Below are 22,065 nucleotides of genomic sequence, written 5' to 3'. Positions count from 1 at the left end.
CAATATTGTAGTGAGTCAGCTATACTATCCACGTGGAGTTTGCTGTAAAAGTCTGAAACCTACAAAGCGCTTTTAACGAAACCCTGCACACGCAACCAATGGGGGTACAGCAACTTAAATTGCTTGTTCGGTCTAGTATGATGTCCTCTATGGGGGTGGTTTGTTCAGCGTCTTGCAACCCAAAGTATTAACTCTACGGCATCGGCCCACCAGATTTCATCAGGACTGTGCTGCGTGGCTTTGGAAGAATTTTGTAATATCTACTTTGGCGATGTCCTGTGCACATTTCACCTTAATATCCCCTTTTATGTGTTTTGGTCATTTTTGTGGCTTCCCCGCCACGCTCCAGGCAAGGAAAGCTTCGCCAGCGCAGTTAGTGAAAGCGCTTGTGGCATCTATTTTTTTTTTTTTTTCCCGTCACAGACAACATAAACATAAAAGAATAGTGGCGGGTCATATACAGGATTATGAACAGTACAGGAAGAAGAAGTGGTGAGAGACGTGTCATTCTTAGCTAAGGACGCTCCCAAGCACCTCTTCCCTCCCAGTTTATTTCTGCATACACCAGTGTCCTCTGCGTTATGTATGGAATCTATGTTTGTAATAACAATGAAAATAATCGTATAAGAAAGCAATGTGTTATGTGCCAAATTCTGCATACAACACGCCATTATTGTCTTCTGAGATGTATAGAATCTGTGTTGGTAATGAAATAATGTAATCAACGAACAAGCGAGCAGTGAAGCGCTATGTGCAATATTTATCGCTAAGGAAGAGGTGCACGTAGGCCCTAAGCTCATGAAAGTTCGGCCCCAAGTCTCTTTCACATACAGGAGACTTCGCAACACCTCTTCCTTGGCGATTTAGCATATAACATCTTTATATTCTTTTGCCTGTTTGCGCTAATAACCAAGAAGGCGATATAGAGGTGTAATAAAATATATAGCCGAGAAAAAGATAAAACGAACTCTTCAGAACCTGTGAGAATACGGGTTGGCTACTAGTCTGTAAAACCTATACCCAGAGTCGGACACACACACACACACACACACACACACACACACACACACAAAGAGAGAGAGAGATAATGTAACGTGGCATCATTAGGAAAAGTTTCATGAAGGGAGGAAATACTCGTGATACAGCCAGTCGAGCATGACGTCATCAGGAAACAGCCTACGTCCTCAACATCATCACTCTATCCCTGGTATATCAGCACCACCACCACCACCATCACCATCATTTTCATCATGACAAAAGCAGGGTTCCACTTACTGTAAACCTCCGAAATACCTCCACCTCAATGATGAAACGATCGACACAAAACTTTTATAACGACCGTGGGATAGAGGCACTCCACTGCCTAACAATTACATATAGGCCTATACATATGTAATTAAGGTGCTGCAGTCGGATTGAGCCTGTGTAAGTTTTTATCCAAGGGATGGTTGGGGTTTATTGCTCACGTAATGGAATGAGTGAGGCTGGTCAGTCTTATCTTGAATGTCAGGACCAACTTGCCTAGCCCCGGGTTCCTACGCTCCTTATGGGGCGACATAGGATTAGATAATGGATGGATTCACGAATTTCCTAGGGATTTCATGAAATCACTGGTTACACAAATTACCTGTAACATATATAAAGAAAGAGAGGGAGAGGGTGAGAGAGAGTACATTTTTCGTTATTTACATCACACATACTTCACACATCCAAAGATAAACTAGACAGAGAAACAATGGTACAGGCGGGCATAACGTGTCATTTGGTGGGGAGAGAAAAGTAGATAAGGGGTATCAGGCGGCCACCTAAGATAACGATCAATACGCCCCTGTGTGCGCCAATGAGATAAGCGATTGTGGAGAGACGTGTGTGACTGATTTAGGGGGCAGTAAAGGGTGATACTGGTGAAGGGGTATAACTGGTATGATTGAAGCTTACTGAGAGAGAGAGAGAGAGAGAGAGAGAGAGAGAGAGAGAGAGTAGCGATAATAGTGAAAGGATGCATTTGATATGACTAAAACCTATCGATAAAAAGGTAAGCGTATGACGTCCGCTCGCAGATACGAAGGTCGCGCGTTCGATCCTCGCGTAAGTTGAATTGGGCTGGTCTGGACGATATATAAACTGGCCTAGATATTCAAGTGATACAGAGGATACAGAAGAGCTTGCCTAGAGATAAAAGAGATGCAAAAGACCTTACCTAGTCAGGAGATACAAAAGAGCTTACCAAATATATGAGATAGAAAAGAGCTCACCTATAAATACAAGAGATACAAATGAGCTTACCTAGACACAAGAGATGCAAAAGAGGTCACCTAGAGATACAAGAGATACAAAAGAACTCGCCTAGAGCTACAAGAGATACAAAAGAGCTCACCTAGAGACACAAGATACAAAAGAGCTCAGAGATGCAAGAGATACAAGAGCTCTCCTGGAGATACAAGAGATACAAAAGAGCTCGCTTAGATATACAAGAGATACAAAAGAGCTCGTCTAGAGATACACGTGATATCAGCTGACCTCTGCATCCTTTATGGCATAAGTTACATGACATCTACTTAAACTTTCAGAGAGAGAGAGAGAGAGAGAGAGAGAGGGGGGGGGGAGGAAGGGTATAATAACTACCCTGAGTTCTCTACAGCCAAGCCAGCCATTGTGTACTATCTGAAGGTCATTGCACATTCATTATTCACACCCTCCTACCACCCACACACGTATCACGCTAGTACTGTACTTAAGTGTTCACCCGTGGATGACGCTACATATACAAAGAAACATTTTCAATATTACATTCACTAATTTAGCCTCAGTGAACTCCGGTATTCACTATGGACGTAGCATGATTGAGCAACTACTGCATATAGTTTGTTACTGTGAAAATGGATGCACCAAATATATCGCCATCTTTATAGTTTTGCAGTCTTTACCCAATAATTGAACCTTCTTGCTACGACAGGTTCATCGAAGTCGATTAAAATGCCTGACTGTAATATGAATATGAAGGGGGAAAAGTAATCATCATATTCTAGTGCTTAATTAAATTGCCTCTGACCCCTTCACTGTCGGATATTCTTGCAAGCTTACTATAATCATCCAGCATTAACAGTATCCAAAATACGGTTATAACCCGCCCGCCACACTAACCCATATTGTTTTCAGGGCAGCTGCGGTCGATAACGCATGGCGCAATCGGCATAAATGGAAGTGTTTCAGCCTGAAGCACTTAATCTTAAGAAATATTACTTAAACCTGACGGACGCACATCATACATATACAGTATACTTACACATCTTTCTTCATAACATGACAGAGAAAATAGGATGCTAAGATGAATAATTTTATATCTGGCAGCAACATGACATCGGATGACGCCCCTTTCTTTGTGTTATGATCTGATGTAGGTCTTACAAAAAATAATGAATAATAAGAACACAGTTATACGTTATCAGATCAAAATGAGCCTGTCTTACGTATAAAAACAGAATAAAGTAATAAATAAACTTCTCATGGCAACTTAGCAAGTCCGACTTGGCAACTTCCCACGCCCTTTTCACGAGGCCACTGCTAGAGTTGCCAAATCATAATGCGCTAGATATCGCAAAGCACACCACCCCAGAGGTCGCTAAAAAAGATGCTTTAACCCCAACAATATCGCCATAAAAGCTCTTGAATATTGCCAGATTCTGTTCCATTGATCATTAAAACTAGCGTTAAATTGATATTAATACAGGATCTTAGATTTGAAGGTGAAAAATCGCTAGACAGCCAACCTTGGTGTTGGAGTATGGCAGTAGTACACGGGCGGGGTCGAAAGGAGGCTGGTCTGTCCGCTGTGGATTTTACAATTAGCTTCAATTAGAAACACCAGAACTTAGTGTTGTGTGTTGAAGTCATAAATCAGTATTTAAAGAGGATCGATTTGAAAAAGAGAAATAAAGGTAAGTATCTTCCGTTTTTAGGGCTATGATTAGAATATACTCATGCAGACATACGGACGTCTTTTCCCACTGATTCGTTGCAGGTCTTGCGTAAGTAGTAACAGAAACACACTAGTAACACTGTGCTTTTAGCGGATGTTACCGGACGATGAGAAGTATTGATGTGAGAATGTCTGGCTACTGCCCAAGACAGATAAGGAAGTGTCAGCCCCTGAAGGCACTCGATTGCAAAAAGCGCCTGTCAAACCAAGAGAGTTGTTAATCTCATCCCAGGGACCTCATTTATTGTTTTCTTGCAATCTCATGACGGTTTTATTCAGTATGGGAAACTTAGAGCCTACCCGATGTACATTAACCTTTCACTGATGTTAAAACTTTCAGGCAAATAAGATTAACAGGGAAAAAAATATGAGGGGAAAAGTTATCGGATTTGTTTATTTATTTATTTTAATGACGTGGGCTCTCATAAACAGAATAAAATATGGTGTTATCAGGAACAGAATGGGCGGGGCAGAGCTGCACACGTTATAATTACTGATTCTCTCTCTCTCTCTCTCTCTCTCTCTCTCTCTCTCTCTCCTTAATTTGGGGTCCGTTGAAAAAGTAATATGTATTAGCCAAGGTTTCTCTCACTGTGTGTGTGTGAGAGAGAGAGAGAGAGAGAGAGAGAGAGAGAGTTTCCCGTCACATGACCAGTACCAGTTCAGGTACAAGTTTGTCGATGATGGATGCTGAGTATTTCGTTTCGTTCATTCATTATTTCGGCGCCAAAATCAGTGGCATAGATACAGGAGGACTTATTGGAACCCGGAGCCTCCTGGTCACACCCTGGGCCATTCCGTTGTCCGTCCCTCATCTGAAATTTCGGATTATTTGATTGGACAATGTGTAGCAGTGTGGCCCCTTAGAAAATAAAAAGTGCCCTTACCATGTCCCCCCCCCTCCCCATCAATCGAGATCATTTGCTTTCAGCCCATCCACTACACCACTGCCAATGATTTTATTTATCTGGAAGTAGGCCTCCTGTAGTGAAAAGTTAATAAAGAGTGTTTCTAATTATAGTTCAGAGTATCTTTCCTAGGTTACACACACACACACACACACACACACACACACACACACACACACACACACACACCGGCTGAACTCTTACTTTGCCCTGTGACCATGATCTTTGACCTGTTGGAGCACTTTTACACTAAGGATTTATATTATCTTTATGAACTTGGCGGATTATGTATGAGGAGAAAGTGGAAAGATAAGGGGTTGTATCTTAAGGGCTTGAGCTGTGGTAACACCTTGTTCTTAGCGACTTACTGAGCCGATTACACGTGACTCGTTTTGTGTTAAAACTATGTCGATATTAAAGCGGTGTAAATAACATCCAGGAGAATAATCACGTACCATTTTCATTGGTAACTGGGATGAGATTCTCTCTCTCTCTCTCTCTCTCTCTCTCTCTCTCTCTCACACACACACACACACACACACACACACACACACACACACGAGTAGAAGGATTTTGTCTGATTGCGATATGAAAGCACACACACACACACACACACACACACACACACACACACACACACACACACACACACACAAGCAGGAGAAGAAAGGATATTCTCTGACGTTCAGGAAGGAATGAAATGTGAAAGACAGGACACAGTGCTGGCAGGAGATCGTCAGCAAAGTTGCGGTCACGGCTGTACGGTATTACCGTATACACTCTCACGCGCTTGTGACTCACGCTCAGCTGAATCCAAACGTTTGGTGTCAGTAGGAAAAGAAGGATGCGGGAGAGAGACGCCTTCACGTGGTGGCACCAATGTCACAAAATACCTTGGAGCTAAGAGTAAAAAAATAATATTGGATTGAAAGGGCTAAAAGGACTAATTAAACGATCGACCGACTCAACCTTATTATTATTATTATTTTTTTAATGCAAGGTAAGTAACCAAAGTCTAAAAGCCTTCTCGCTTGTCCCTTCCAAGGGGAAAAAATAACAAAGCCAAATTCAAGATCCGTTCATTTCGAGATGCCCAGACATTGTTTTAAAGACTGGAGGTCTTATGCAGAGGGAAATGAAGATAGAACCAGTTTAACTCACGCTAGTCAGGTTGATCTAAACTACATCCCTTTTTCACTCTAACTTGGCCTAAAATTAACATCGCTTCATGTTTATTAGAGTTGTAGCAAAACAGTAACATTGGAATATGCTGCTAGTTATGAAGAAGTGTAGTGGGAAGGATGTACAGTAGAGTTAGTGTAGTGTATTCTGCCAACGAGCTTCATGAAGTAAGCAGCAAAAAGACAAAAATCCCGGCTAGGTTAAAGCAAAACTACCGTAGCATTGTGGTGGATGGTAATGTACACACCCCTTTGTTCTGTTCATCTTTTCCGAGTATTTTCCCATCAGGGGCCATATTCCCGTCGGTTCAGGAAGCTTCCTAACACCTCTTCCCAAGCGATTTATTTTGTTTATAACTCCTTACTGCCCTCGCGTGTGTTACATAAATCCTTCCAAAATAGCCATACCCTGCTCAAATAACGTACAAAATGATATTGACCTCCATTATCCTAAATAAATCTCAGTGGAGTAGGTGTTAGGGAGCTTCCTTAAACGGCGACGTACAAAAGGATAGTACTCATTATTGCTCAAAATAAATCGCTAAGAAAGAAATGTTAGGGAGCTTCCTTGACTGGCGAGAATGCGAGCCCAGGACAGTAAGGACCAGGAGTTGGCTGGAGTCCACACAGATATAAGGTCAAGGGTTACTATACTCCTTTTACCCTAACTTGACCCAATATTTCGTCCTTTGTGGCTTAACGCGCAGGTCCATAGCAGAATAAAGCAGTATTTTGACCTTGCATCTTTTTGTTCATCGCACTTCTTCGTGACTAGCATTATATTCAGGTGCTACTCTATTGTTACAGCTCAGCTTTCAAGTTGGAGAGAGGGCATTGAGGATGGAAAGAGTAAAATGAATATAGTCAGACATCCCAGTGTAACATGTCAGCAATTAATGCCAATCATTCAGTTCAGTTTTGAAGCCCTATGTCCCCCGTTACATGCGGTTGGAGCGCCTTAACGCAGACTATCTGGCTTTCAGCTGGTGGTTATATGATTACCACATGACGCAGTACGTTGTTTTATGTATTACAGGAAACCATTTGGCAAACTGAAATGGGTAAACGATAGTGGCTTAGTGGTTAACTCTTGTCACTGTGATATACGTGCATATATATATATATATATATATATATATATATATATATATATATATATATATATATATATATATATATATATGTGTGTGTGTGTGTGTGTGTGTGTGTGTGTGTGTGTGTGTGCTGTAATTGCAGCTTACAATATAAGAGAGAGATAGAGGGTGGGGGGAATGGTCACAGTTTAATCATTAGCGAGTGACCATAATGTGCGATAAGCGGGGAAATTCGGTGGCTCCCATTTCTTACACAGCGTTCATAAACTGAATTTCAAAGAAAAGGAGAAAAGGAAAAATCACTCAATCGTTTACAAACTGCATTAACTACAGGCATTTTACTATGAAGAAAAAGAAAAGAAAAATATCCTGATCATTGTCTTTTGCAGCTCACCAAAGATAGATACAAAAACTGTGTGGCTCTAGCGAAAATTGTGGAACATCCATGGTCTTGATATGTTAAAGAAGAGAGGGAGGAATACACGGTACTCTCACTACTCCATCTTCAGCAACCCACAAAGAAAACTAATGAAGGTCAGTTTGTACAAGGAAAACTAATGGAGGCCAATTTGCATAAAGAAAATTAATGAAGGCCAGTTTGCACAACCGGGAAAACTAATGGAGGCCAGTTTGCACAACCGGGAAAACTAATGGAGGCCAGTTTGCACAACCGGGAAAACTAATGGAGGCCAGTTTGCACAACCGGGAAAACTAATGGAGGCCAGTTTGCACAACCGGGAAAACTAATGGAGGCCAGTTTGCACAACAGGGAAAACTAATGGAGGCCAGTTTGCACAACAGGGAAAACTAATGGAGGCCAATTTGCACGACAGGGAAAACTAATGGAGGCCAGTTTGCACAACAGGGAAAATTAATGGAGGCCAGTTTGCACAACAGGGAAAACTAATGGAGGCCAGTTTGCACAACAGGGAAAACTAATGGAGGCCAGTTTGCACAACAGGGAAACTTGCACAACCGAGAAAACTAATAGAGGCCAGTTTGCCCAACATGGAAAACTAATGGAGGCCAGTTTGCATAACGGACATGATTCGCACTTCTGTTTCTCCCAGTTAATTCGTCACTGGTCCCTCCAAATCTTCATTAACATTTGGTATTTTCCCTGCTGTGTGTCTAGTCGTTAGTTCCTCGTGGGGCAGGGACGAGCGTGTGTGGCCTAGAGTAGATGGACTTGCGAGTTACTACAGCTAAATATATCCCGTGCATCTGTAGTCAGACGCTTTAATCCGGGAGAAGGTGGCCACGAACACATCCTTCTCTCGTCTTGTATCAGGCTGCCTTCCCTCCGACTCACACCACCATCATTCATTAGCATCTAGATCCCGTTCCTCCACGTCATCCTTGGTCTCCTCCAGATATCTCCTTCAGGAGAAAGAATAAATCGTTGCTGGCGATCAGTAACATACTGAAACACGAAATACCGTACAGCGTGTTAGTCCCTAATGAGGTTAGGAAGGGAGGCTGTGTGAGGCATGCCTGGACTGGTGGCGTATCTAATAATAATAATAATGATGATGATGATAATAATAATAAATTATCGTTAGCGATCTCTTAAATTCTGAAACATGATATGAAGCATTTTGTTACGTGTTTAGTTTCTAGTGTGGCGAGGGACGGAGGCTGCTGACTGGCGGGCGTGTGTGGCCTTGGCAGGGTTGACGGGTACAGCAATACAGAGAGAGAGAGAGAGAGAGAGAGAGAGAGTTAGTAGTAGTAGTGGGATTTAAACACGGGATGATGCGTCATGATAAACTGCACGCCATCCCTTCCATTCTGATTCACGACCACCATACTACTGTGTGTGTGTGTGTGTGTGTGTGTGTGTGTGTGTGTGTGTGTGTGTGTACGCTCGCCAGTCGGTTACGTAAACACCTCAGTAACTTAAGGTGGAGGTCGATGTGTTGTGTTGGTGAATATTTGATGGTGCGTTATTGTGTTGTTTGTAGTGGACCGTACGTGTGTGCTTAGGATGGATGTTCACATTTATCATCATCATCCTCGTTATCATCATCACAACTAACAACATCCTCATCCTCATCATCATTGCCACGACTAGCCTACCGGCATCATCATCATCATCATCACTACTGCCATTATCATCACCAGTATCTCGAGGACCATCATTGCCACAACCACAGTATTCTTCTTCAGTAACACCAGGATCACAGCTACCATCATCACAACTACCACCGTCATTATCATTACCACTATGACTGCTACTACCACTGTCATGATCACTACCATTCCTATTGCTATATCTCAGCCACTATCACCACTACCATTGTCTGTACCTCTACCATCGCCACTACCTTCATCACCACCATTACTATGAACGCAAATATGTCCTTCCATCATACCTCATACACTCACTTCCCGTACCACCCTTCCGACAAAAGAACGGAAGGATCATCATCATCATCATCACTTCTACCACATCACAAGCGTCTGTTATTATTATTATTATTATTATTATTATTATTATTGTTTTTATTTTTATATTATTATTATTATTATTATTAGTAGTAGTAGTAGTAGTAGTAGCAGCAGCAGCAGCAGCAGCAGTAGTATCACCAACAGGACCACCACATCATCATTTACTACAGTTTCGTTATTAATCATTGCTCAGTGATACCCAGCCCAACCGGACTGTCTTTTATTCTATCATTTTGGATGGATGGATAGATAGATCGATAGACAAATAGACAGAAGGACAGATAGGCGGACAAATAGATAGACAGGTAATTAGACGGATGAATGGATCTATGTAAGGCCAACCTAATCCTGATAGTATAAGGGGGAGAGGGGGAAACTACATATAGGGATTGCGTGTTCCTTAGCGTCACGCGAGATACAGATAAACTCTAATGTTATCTGTACTCTGCTGTGAATAACGATATCAGATAGTGTGAAAGGTACACACCTGTACTGTAATGGTCAGTATTTATTTATGTATTCATTTGTTGATGGTATATTTGCTTAGTCTTTATTATGTATGTATTTATTTATTTACCGTTGTCTGTTTGTTTTGAGGACAGTTCCGTTCACATAGGCTACACAAAGGTAACCTCATTTCTCTCTCTCTCTCTCTCTCTCTCTCCATTACTGGAGGTCCTTCCTAAACAAAAGGAAAATCGTCTGGAGGCAGCCAGAATATATATACTGTATATATTCGGTATATATATATATATATATATATATATATATATATATATATATATATATATATATATAACCATGGTAGTGAAGGAGTGAGGCAAAATAAAATAGTTTGGGGGTAGCAAGACAACAGAAAACGGCATCGTATTGAAGGGCAGTGGGTCTGGTTGGGCTGGCCCTTGACTACAGTGCGAGAATAAGACAAGGGTAACAAAGGTGGAGGAGAGGGAGAAGAATAGGAAGACGAAAAGAAGGAGGATGAGGGCGAAGACGAGAAGAAGCAGAAAAAAATGAAGGAGAGGGAAAAGAAGAAATTAGAAAATAATAATAATAATAATAATAATAAACATCTTAAGCAACACCTCTTGCCATAAATAAATACACGGCGACGCCCTTGTGGCTGGGGGGTTTATGGCACGCGATAAGAGGGCACAATAAGATAAGGCTATCGAGAGGGGTGGACTACGGTGTGTGTGTGTGTGTGTGTGTGTGTGTGTGTGTGTGTGTGTTTTATGAAAGAGGGGTTTGGTAGACCGTAGGTGGGAATTAGCCTTATCTGTATATTGCATCGGCCTGGTTTTCATCACCATTATCATCATCATCATCATTAATAGTGGTAGTAGCAATTGTAGTAGTTATAGTAGTAGATTATGTACTGCATGTATTTTATCTCAGACTTCTTTTTTTCAGCTTAGGGAAACTTTTGGAACTGGAAGGGTTACATCCTGCCTTCATTAACCTCATCACTGGCAGAGACCCCTCTCAAATATGAATAAGCGTTTGGAGGTAGCAAGAATGGACAATACGTGATCGAACTGAAGGGGCTAATATCTTAAGTGCCATAACGCTTTTTTTTTTGTTATTGTGGAACGATTGTTATGGTTGTTGTTCGTTCGTTCGTATCGTTTATAAAGGCTCCAACATGCTTGCCTGCGTCGGCCTTGGTTTCCTGATGTCGGCTGTCCACGCTGCTCGATCTCTAGCAGTCTCCTTGTTCAGTCCCGTATCCCTGAGGTTATACCTTATGACCTCGTCCCAGGTCTTTTGTGGTCTGCTTCATGCAACTCTTTCTCGGATATTCACACTTCTCACCATCCTCACCGAAATGTCATCTTCCATCCTCTCGACATGCCCAGACCATCTCAGTCTACCCCTCCTCAGTCCATCCTTCCCCTCAACTCTTCAGTCGCATTCCTAGCCCCCCCCCCTCTTTCCAGGCCTCGCATTCAAGGATTCACTGCACATGAATTATTATTATTATTATTATTATTATTATTATTATTATTATTATAATACCCGGTTCTTTGGGGATCTTTCTTGTCACAGAAATTGATGAAGGCTATTTTCAACACTTCCGGCGCTTAGAGTCTCACCTAAGTTGGAGAATAATCGTCTGCTGGTAAAAAAGAATAAACAAAATCATTGTAGGAAAAGTTGAACCCTTCAGTACGGTGATTTTTCTTTACTTCATTCTTTGCAACCACCGGACGATTTTATTCAGCTGTGAGGAAACCTGTCGTGCTGAAGGGATGGATAAATGATGGTTTATATGTATTTATATTTTACTTATTTCATTAACTTCAGTCCATCCAGCATCGGGCGACTTTGTTACGCCTTACTTTTGCCACTGTAAGGGTAAGAGAGAGAGAGAGGGGGGGGGTTCTTCCAGTTTGAAAAAATCATCTGAAGCCGAATGAGATCGTCTGGAGATAGGGAGAATTAATTAGTGGGGTTTTATCATAGTAATAAGAACTAATTATATGGGATTTTATCGTCGTAGCGAAAATTAATTAAAGGGGGTTCTATAGAACTAGCTAGAATTAATTACGTTTTAAAATTATACGAACGAGAATTAAAGTTTTTTATTAGTAGCGAGAGATGAAGGGATTTTATCGTAGTCGCGAGATTTGATTATATGGATTTTTATCATGAGTGGTTAACCTATTCACTACAAAATGTCTCTCAAGCTGTGAAAAAAAAAAAAAAAAATCGCCTGAGGGAGGTAAGAAGAAGAGAGCTGGGTACTGAAGTGATTAATGGAGACTATTTCCCTTTGGCCACAAAGATCCTCACTTACTCAAAAATAAAATCGGCTGGTGTTGACGGGAATAAAACATTGCAGTAGTAGTAGTAGTAGTAGTAGTCCTAGTAGTTGCAGACAGTAGTAGTTGGTAGTAGTGGTGGCAGCAGCAACAGTAGGAGGAACAGTAGCACTCGTATTAGTGAGCCCGGTGGACCGCAGGCCGAAGTTGTCCTGCCGCAGTTCACCATCATACTTTCGGGGGACAGGGAGGGGATTAAGGGACGTGTGTATAACCGGGCAGCTCCACCACCTTGTCCTATCGGTGCCAGCACGTGAAGGCGTCATGGTACTGAAGGGGTGAGGTATCGGTGTGGGAAGTACCCCTAGATTACGTTATCGCCCTGAGTGGCGTATGAGTGGTTTGGGGAATGTCATGACTCCTCTTCATATGCGCTTTGTTTCAAACATTACATCTGGAATATCGTAACTCCTTTTTCTTAGGGATTTGTTCTGCACAGGACACCTCAGTATCTTCTTACTTTATGCTACTGATGCAGATTATGTTGATATTAAAGCAGTACGGTATAAATTATATACATACAAGGGAATTTTAAAGTGTAATATGCAGAGTAAATCGCTACGGAAGGGGCGTTACGAAATCTCGAAAGCCAGTAGCCTAAAATAGACCCTGCGTACGACTGCCACTCTCTCTCTCTCTCTCTCTCTCTATCTATCTCTCCCAGCTGAATAAAATCGTCGTGAGAGCAGGACTCAAGACCTAGGGAGCTCCTGCACCGTTTCACATACAACCCTCATCCCTGAAAAAATAAATAAATAAATAAAAAACGGGATCGATGGCTTCCTGAGCGATGTTTCTCCATATTTTTTTTTCATATTTTGTTTAATGCCACCTTCAGATATGTGTATTTTTTGCTTTGGATAGATTTTTCGAACGGGGGGGGGGATAGATACAAATTTGTATAGCCCATTCAGTACGAGAGATTCTTCCTGTTCTATCTATCACCCTTTTTTTCTTTTTCCCTTCTTTCTTCCTTTTTTCTTTTTTCTATAGGTTGGGTAGGGTAGATAGTGTACAGGTAAGGTAGGATAGTAAGTGTACAGGTAGGGAAGGACAGAAAGTGTACAGATAGGGGAGGATAGCAAGTGTACAGGTAGAGGAAGATAGAAAGTGTACAGGTAGGGGAGGATAGAAAGTGTACAGGTAGGGGAGGACAGAAAGCGATGATGAAGGTGGTGGAGGTAGGGTAAGTACAATAGCAATAAGGACCATCGCAGCAAAATAACCTAAGCTCCTCATCCCGTGGTTCAAGGACGGGGTGGTCAGAGCAGGTACACGCCACTGGGAAGTCACGCGAGGCCACCACAACCACCACAACCACCACGAGCAGGAGTCAGGCAGGGAAACGTGGCTCTCTTTACTGTAACTTTGGCCCCAGCACTTCTTCCTTAGCGATTTATTTTATGGATACGGCTAGTTAATATCCTTTTGCACATTATTCATCCAGAGTATGGCGATATTAGAAGGAATTTTATAACACGAGGTAGTAAAGTGTAATAAGTAAAATAAGTCGGTTAGGGAGAGGTGTTAGGAGCCTCCTTTTCCGACGAGAATACGGGTCTTGGCCTAAAATTGCCGTCTGTCCATCCTGAATGCCCAGTCGTAGGAATTGATGAACACCTAGAATCTGATGCTTGTCACGAAGAAGTGCTGTGGAATGGATGTAGAGCCGTAGCATTGTCATTAAACTGCGTGTTATAAGCTGTAAAAGGACGAAAATCAGTGCCAGGTGTAGGTGAAAAGAGCATAGGCATCTTACTGAGTGGCTTTGGAGATTCCGTAACACGTCTTCCTTAGCGATTTATTTTCCACTTGACATAGTATCTTGTATGTTATTAATGCGAACCGTGTCGATCTTGAAGTGATATAAATAACGTACAAGAGCATATGAGATAGGCTATGATATGCAAAATAAATCGATAAAGAAGAGGTGCTACGAAACCTCCTTCGCCGCCTAGCATACTGCCCAGGGAAACATGGGTCGCTGGGACTGTAGTTGTTTCACCTTAACTTGGTCCAGATTTTTGTCCCTTTGGAGCTTACTTCAGGTAGCCCCGCGACAGAAAAAGACACGGTTCTACATCCTTTTCGTAGCACTTCTTCGTGACCAGCATATTATAGTGCTAATCTGTTGCTATAACTGAGTAGTCAAGATGGAGAGGTGTTAATATTAGGCCAAGTTAAAGTAAAAGGAGTATAGACGGTGGTTGGACTCTCAAGCTTATCTAGTTCTTAATTTGGGCAACACGTTATCTCAGCGGCCTCGGTGATGTGTGAGTATGTGCTCATTTTGCTTGACGTTCTGTTGCTAGTTTATTTTCTTACTCTCCTTCCTCGTTTCTGAATCTTACCTCACCTCTTCTTTAGATGAGAAGACTAAATGATAATTGTGACGGTGGTGGTGGTGTGTAAGGTTTTGTTGTAATTTAGTTAAAATACGCAGCGCAGTTACCCACGTATTTCCGTTCGTGTTTCCCCACATGGAGTCTTTACTGCCCCTTACTATTAGCTTAAATTTGCCATCTGTCCATCTTGAATTCTGAGTTGTAACAATAGACTAACGATGTCATATGATATTGTACCGTTTTTACCCTAACCTTCCCTAAAATTGTTGTCTCTCCATCTAGAATGCCGAGGTGTAGGAAGAGAGTAACACAAGAATATGATGCTAGTCATGAAAAGTGTTTTGTAAAGATGTACAGCCATAGTGTTGCCTTATTTAGCCCATAGTTTAGTGAAATTAGCTGCAACAAGACAAAAACCTGAACCAAGTTAAGGTAAAAGGGCTATAGTTACGAAGAAGTGCAATGGAAAGAATGCAGAGCCACAGTATTGTCTTTTTCTGCCTCTGAGCAACATCAGATTGCCTGCATATTGAAAATCTGGGACAAGTTGAGGTGAAAAGAGTATAGTATGTAGCTATCTCGTAGTTCTTCTGTAGGAACCTTATTATCGCCGGCTTAGGAGTATGTTAAAGATCTCTTCCTTGCCTGTTTAATTTCCCTATTACGTCTTGTTTTTCTCGTGTGTGCTTTTCGTATCTCCTGCACTTAAATATCTATGTATCTGTCTGTCTGTCTATCTATTTATCTATTGCCAGATACCTTAATCCTGTAAGAGGTGGCCACAGACAGATCGCCTCCACGTCCCCCTATCCTCTACCATTTCGCTGCCCTCCCTCCAACTCACGCTTCTCCTCATATATCTTTCCACTCCATCCCTCTATCTCATCCTTGGTCTCCCTTTCCTTCTGTCCCCCACCCCACCTCACTCACCTACACTCTTCTGGTCAATCTCTCATTCTGCATCCTCTGTTGACCTTAAATCGGAATACACTGTGCATAAATAAAAATACAAATGTATATCCTTGTGCCATATTTAGCACATTACACCTCAATATTCTCTTCTTTATTTTTTGCCTCACGTTAACTTAAAACTAAAATAAATAAACGAATAAATAAATAAGCAAATAAAAAAATAATGACAAGATGTTATTACCGTAAGGAAAAAACTGTTAGAGCCCCTTACCCCTTCACTGCGGCGACATATTTTTTCATTATTAAGTTTAGACTATTTCTGTTTATACTTGGATGGACTTTTCTAACTGGAGGGGTTAGATATGGCCTTCATTAACCCTTTCACAACTATAGTGCTTTTACTCTAACCTGGCCTAAAATTGCCACCCCTCCATCTCGAATGCTGAGTTATAAGAAGAGGTTAACACTGGAATATGGTGCTAGTCAGGAAGAAGTGCTATGGAAAGGATGTACAGCCGTAATATCGCCCTAGTATGCCACTGACTTAAGGGACGTGATATATGCCGCAAAAGGTCGCAAATTTTGGCCAGGTTAAGGTGAAAGGAATGTAGCGTAGATGTCCTTCCTGGCTTAAATGAACTCGTATGTTGTTAGTCAGAATGATATGAATAAATGTACGTCCTGGGGCCGCATGAGGTGACGGTACGTGCCTAAATGTTGTGTGTGTGTGTGTGTGTGTGTGTGTGTGTGTGCAAATTAAGAGAGCTAATCATGACACAGGTGTTTCTTTACATTAGAACTTCCTTGTCACACCAACACATCACGTTACAGCACACTACACCTACACTACACCACACTACACTACACTACACTACACTGCACCACATCACACTACACTACACTACACTACACTACACTAAGGTGCATTGTATTGCACTGCATTGCATCCATTGCACTGCCTCATACCACATTACACCACGTCACATTACATCATATCACACCACACCAAACCACACATCACATCACACCACATCACATCACATCACCACATCACATCACATCACACCACATTACATCACAGCATAGCACACCACATCACGTCACATTACATCACACCACACCACATCACATCACATCATCCACACCACATCACACCACATCATCCACACCACACCATACCACATCACATCAGATCACATCACACCACACCACACCACATCATACATCACCACATCACATCACATCATACCACATCACACCACACCACATCACATCAGATCACATTACACCACACACCACACCACATCACATCACACCACACCCATCACATCACATCACATCTCATCACACCACATCATATCGCATCACACAACATCACACCACACCACACATTACACCACATCACATCACATCACACCACATCGTCACACGAAACTGAACTGCATTGCACTGCACTGCGCCACACCAAACTCTCTCTCTCTCTCTCTCTCTCTCTCTCTCTCTCTCGTCCCACATTATTTTCTCTCCATTTCACAAACGTATCCTAATGCCTTTAAGTAGGAAGAGTAACATACTGCCTGGCTTAGTGAAATTAAGGTATGCTCCTCTTACAGTGCCTTGGCCTAAAACTGCCCACTGTCCATCTTGAATACTGAGTTGCAACATTTAACACTAGAATATGACGTTCACCACAAAGAAGTGCCGTGGGAAGGATGTAGAGCCGTAGTACCGTCTTTTTCTACCACTGATCTACGTGAAATAAGCTGCAAAAGAACAAAACTCTGAGTCAAGTTAAGGTGAAAGAACTGTAGTAACTCCCAGCACAATATAATACATCGACTAGTTCACGTAGTTTTGTTCCTACTTTGTGTATTATAAAGCATGTTTTATTTTTTACATAAATCTTAATGCATTTGAAAGGGACGATGTGCAGCCATGTCTCCATTTGTCAGTAAGTCGTGTATAAGATTGTGAATATGAAATTGATAATGATTTGATTAAGAAAGCATAAGATAGGAGTTGCATTCCACTTTCCTCTAATGTTGATGCCACGGCTTGTCTGTATTGATTTCAAGGCTGTATCCTGTCTGGCTGCGGGTTAAAATTCCAATGCTTGCAATACAGGTTCATAAATAGCGCTCCACTAGAAACCCACCTGGTGATATGTGTTATGGGGACGGCTCAGTCAGCTGGTGTGAACGTTGGTGTGACAGTCAGAGTAGGAAATGCATAAATGATGGAGGATAGACATCGATATCTCTGATCCGTCCCCGCAACACACAAGATATCGCCCTGCGGAGTTGAAGAGGAGCGTTATATATGGACCACCATGTATATTACGAGAGCAGTGACTTACTCTGTACTGTTTTAAGGCCTTGATACCGTAGGATGTTAAGTAGGTGATATATTCCTCTTCAATCATAACAAAGACAATACAGGAAGCCAGATCGAATAGGAGCTACACCTATTACAGCTGCCATTTTGAAGATCCATTTGCTAAGAACGACTACACAATAAACTTAGTAGTCACGCATTACTTACATTATTTATTACATCTGTCAAACTCTGTCACACACTTCCCACCTGTAATTACATACCTAATCATACGGCACCACAGTTCATCCTCCCACCCTTTACATTATTCCACCAGTTACAGGCATTTTATGAGTGTAGTGTGGAATGTAGTAATGGATATACTTGTTGAACTCTGAATCGCCTCCCAGCCCAGATGCTCTCTTGCTGTTTATATCTCTTGTTTCTGCGCTTTTTTTTTTTTTTATCCCTATTCTGAGCAATCATTTTATCTTTTTTCCTTATATATACATTGTGTGTGTGTGTGTGTGTGTGTGATGGTGGGCGGACCGACCTTATATCACATAGGAGGCGGTAGAGGCCATCCGTGCCTGCCTTAGCTTGGCAACTCACACACACACACACACACACACACACATACCAGGCAGCAGTGTGTCTCATGTGTCACCCACATTATATGCCAACCACAGTCTCGCCTGCCTCATTTATTCTTCTCTTCATCCAACTCACTTTTTCAACCCTGGCGAAATTATTATATTTTATTTGTAACACCAGGCTCCTTTATTGCCCTTAGAGGATGCTAGTAACCCGTTTAGCAGAAGGTCAGTGTTATTACATTTATTCTCGTCACTGTTGAATGATTACCTGTCGCTGATTTGTTTTCATCCTCGTCGGGTAAGGAGGCAAATAAAAAAAATACCGGTATCAGACATGTTTTGTTGTCATCTCATGCTTTGGAATCTGTCGCAGAAAAGTAGATGGCCGTCCACACTCTCGCATTGTTTTGATACGGTAATAAGGCGGCAAATGTTAGTAGGTTGATTATTATTATTATTATTATTATTATTATTAATTTATGGATGACGAGGACGACTTTCACGTTAATGATGATGATGATGATGATGATGACGACGACAGTCATTTGAGCTGATAGATAATGCGAGTGAGAGCCTGCGTGAGTATATCGTGGACAGGCAGGGTGCGGCCTCGTTAAAACACTTGTAAGGAGAGTAAGACACTGTACCACGAGAATCACTTCATTGTGCGCCCGGGGATCGAACCCAAGTACAGATGAAGGCAAGACAAGGCACGTTATGAGCCACCCGGAGCCCGACATAGGAGGCTCACGTAGTATATACCTCTTTCTTAGGGATTTATTCTGCTCTTGACGCCGCAGTATCGTCTTTCGTGGTTATTGATGTAGACTATGCTGATATTACGATATAAATAACATGCAAGAAAATGTCGACCCTTGCGATGCAAAGTATATCGCTTAGGAACAGGTGTCACGAAGCCTCCACTGCCTACTCAAAATACAGCCCTTATTCTCATCAGCTTCCTCGCACCTCTTGCTCACCTGTATATTTGTTTTCAGTGGTGAGCCTGGGAGTTGTACGACGGTATTGTGATCTCCATTGTAACGTGCGGTATGAGTGTGAAGCTTGGACTTTGAAGGGAAGACACAGAACGAGAGAGAGAGAGAGAGAGAGAGAGAGAGAGAGAAATGGAGCAAGGTATCTAAGAGGAGCGTATGGAGTTATGTGAAGATATAATGACAGTATTGTATGCAAGGGAGGTAGAGAGGGAGAGAGAAACCGATGATGAGGTAAAGGGATAAGGTTGAGAGATAATTATATGAATGAGGGTGAAGTGAACTGGAAGGAGGGCAGCGTGATGGCCGAGGAGAGGGTGACTTGGAGGCGGTTTATTCGTTGCCACCCCATCCGGAACTAAGGGGTCTGGCTAGCAGTAGGTAGATAGTTGTAGATTTATCGATTTTTGTTATTCATTTTATAATTTATGTGCCAAGTAAAAATTTCAATATATTTTTGGTATCCATGTATGATTATTCGGCGGTAGTGACCTCTGATGTTACGCTGACGTGATTGGATATTTTTGTCAATCATTATGCATATAGTGGCTTTAGAAGACTCCTTAATATGTTTTCTTTGGTGATTAATTTTTTGCATCCTTACTCCTTCAGCCCGGGGACAACTTTTTAAATGCTTGTTACTGCCAGAGGTTTTTATTTTAGCATAGTGGGGTTGAAGGGGTTAAATTGAGTTTCTGACCTTTTCACAACGAGACCTCTTCCCAGCGCTGCATAAAATCGTCCGTTCGGTACCCAGAATAAAATAGGAAATAAGCAGTGAAGGGGAGATCAGTCTCTTGTATATTATTTATGCAGTTCATGTATTATCAGTTGAGACATGAGGTGACCTAATGTACTCGTGTAAAGCAGTATTTGACCCCATGTCTCTAGTATTTCCCACAATTTATTTCGGTATTATCAGTTAAACATAACCTGACCTAATACACAAAGGAATAGTAACCGCCCCCTTTTTTCTCCTTCATTCGGGTTATAGAACAGACAGTATAATGCAGATTAGGGGATATACCCACTCACAATCTCTCACACTCACTCACTGACGTTGCATTAACTTTATGGCACAATCTTATTTGCACTCGCTCCTCCTCCTCGCCAAGAACGTTTACGACGCAAACGTTCGCGCAGTCTTAGCGGATCTCGGGCGTTATTTTACTGATGCGTACTTCCACACTTATTTTCATTTTCTCACTCACAGTTACTCACACTCATGCTAAATCATTCACGATTTTTCACAAACTCGCTTTAACACATTACTCACAGTCGCACGTTTACACTCAGTGACTACATCATTCACCCACCTTCTCGCTCACATAGTCATTCATTTTCACCTACTTTCACACTCACACTTTCACCTAATCTCTCTCTCTCTCTCTCTCTCTCTCCGCACCAGATAGCATTCTCTCCGACTGTCACACACACACACACACACACACACACACACACACACACACACACACACACTTCCATACTTCGCTTTTTCAGTTGGGCACTCGTTCACACTTTGTATGTAAAGACTGGGCAAGTGTAGCCACATACTGCATCGCTTGTGTCCCTATTGATTGATTGATTTGCCTCCATATTTTTGTTACGGCCTCCCACATCTTCTGTTGATTGATTGATTTACCTCCATATTTTTGTTACGGCTTCCCACATCTTTTATCTGTCCAGCCCACCGTTACACCAGGATGACGCAAAGGAAAACAAAAGAAGCCATGAGGGGAGGGAGGCGAAGTGCAGAAAAGCCTCCACTTCCCCCGATCCGTCAAGCCATATGTGAAATTCGAGCAGAGAGTAAAGTATGTTTGGTTTCTCTTCCTTGATACTGAATGCGCTGTAACGTGGCATGGAGGATGGCCATGGCTACATTTAATGCTCACAGTTCTAAATAAAGACCGTCGGAAATCACGTCATACGACGACTGGTACCAGTGTGTGTAGGTCAGGCATGGAAGTATAGGGACTAGGGATAGGGTAATAAAGGATAGCATTCACTGTGACCCGTAAATGATTAGAAGATAGTATTTTGTTTGTTGTAAGCATGGACAGATAGACGCCAAAAGCAAACGACACTGGTAGTTTTTATTTATAGTCCAATGTACTCAGTGTTGCGTCTATAGTTTTTGCACTGAAACTTACGTGCCTCGCCTGTAATAAATGATATTTTGAAATAATACCTTTTGAAAAGAAATCTAATTTTAGTCATTATTATTTTAGTGTTCACTGTAAATCAACTATATACCGACCTCCTGAGGACTGCCGCCGGTTCCAGCACAAGTCGTCGCCAGAATCGGAACACACTATAATAACACAGCGTACTGACTCAGCAGGGTAAACAAACAAGCAACCGAGAGTAAATGATTCTGATGTTGCACGTGGATTATGACACGATTAAAAGTAGTGACTAGTGGCAAAAAGTTAAAACTCGTAATGCTTGCATAAAAGTACTGTT

The 22,065-nt window shown here is 41.8% G+C and overlaps 1 protein-coding gene across 1 annotated transcript in view; it reads left to right on the top strand.

The window, feature by feature from the left end:
* The first annotated feature begins 3,806 nt into the window (after window positions 1-3,806).
* LOC145413802 (phospholipid scramblase 2-like) overlaps window positions 3,807-22,065 on the top strand; it is a 55,686-nt gene continuing 37,427 nt past the window's right edge. The window contains exon 1 of the mRNA XM_080283460.1: window positions 3,807-3,938. The gene's annotated coding sequence lies outside the window, so the exon portion shown is untranslated. The remainder of the gene's footprint in view (window positions 3,939-22,065) is intronic.

Source organism: Coenobita brevimanus, chromosome 97 (genome assembly GCF_032717465.1).
Source record: "Coenobita brevimanus isolate Jiangsu-jjx chromosome 97, ASM3271746v2, whole genome shotgun sequence".
Classification (NCBI taxonomy): domain Eukaryota; kingdom Metazoa; phylum Arthropoda; class Malacostraca; order Decapoda; family Coenobitidae; genus Coenobita; species Coenobita brevimanus.
Note: the sequence above shows the minus strand (reverse complement) of the source record. Positions and strands in the feature narration are given on the sequence as shown.